A 1,106-nucleotide genomic window follows, 5' to 3' on the forward strand; every position below is an offset into this window, starting at 1 on the left:
AAAATATCCCAATTCTCTCGCAGGAATGTGCGTAGGGCGGCGTCCACTACCGGATCCAGCTATGCTCCGATAGATGTTGTTTTTTTAGGGTCCGTCGGGTGCACTTGAAATTTGACTATTTCCTCCGCTGGCTTGAAAGAGGTGGATTTGGATCTCTTATCGAGAATCACATCATCCCTATCCACCGTGGACCATAGGGTGGTTAATTCTTTTGTCGCTAGGGCTTTGTATAGTGCTTCGAGGGCCAAGGATGCAGTTCTGTTTTCGGCACGAAGGGATGATGGGGACATAGCTACCATAGTTACACCCATATCCCCATCTGTTTTACCTCTTGGAACAGTTGCTAGAGCTCAGATACGCCAATTATATTATCAGGTACTTTCATTTCTTAGTAATGTTTCTAGTGTTCATGAGAATATGATGCTGCCTAACTTAGATACATTTGTGTTGCTTGCAATTGAAGGGCCTAGCACGGATAAGAAGGTTAAGCATTGGAGCATGGTCAAGCACGGAGATGAAGGTGCGCGCGAAGAGAACAAGAATGGAGGTTCAAGTGGAGATTTCCGGACTTTGAAGCCACCATGATGACATACAAGCAGATGGACGAAATATACAAGATGGGCTTTCATAAATTTCGTCCATAGCTTATTATTGGTGTTGTGCCACCTTATTTTGGGCCAGGCCCATGTAATCTATTTTTAGAGTCCATATTGTAGGGGAAATGACTTAGGAGGTGTTTTAGTCCCACCTTGCCAAGGGTGGACAAAATCCCCTCTCTTTTCCCTATGAATATAGCCCTTAAGGCATCGTTTAGACTTGGGTTTTATTCTTGGCTCTGATACCACTTGATAGAGGCGGGGTCCCGATCTTTCCATGAGATGATGCCTATCGATTTGGTGGAGATGACTTTGACGATCCGACTACAAACGTGCACAATGTTGCGCCTTAGCAATCGCTAAGCCAACTCCAAGAGGTTATTGACCACGCTGGAGCACGATCAACCTGACCACGAAGGTCTATTCCTGCAAGCAATCAAAGAACAAGCAAGAATATGATTAAGCAATCTGAATATTGCGAGTGATAGAGGCAAAGGTGTCCCGTCTTTC

This window comes from Triticum dicoccoides, chromosome 1B, assembly GCF_002162155.2.
Source record: "Triticum dicoccoides isolate Atlit2015 ecotype Zavitan chromosome 1B, WEW_v2.0, whole genome shotgun sequence".
Taxonomy (NCBI): Eukaryota; Viridiplantae; Streptophyta; class Magnoliopsida; order Poales; family Poaceae; genus Triticum; species Triticum dicoccoides.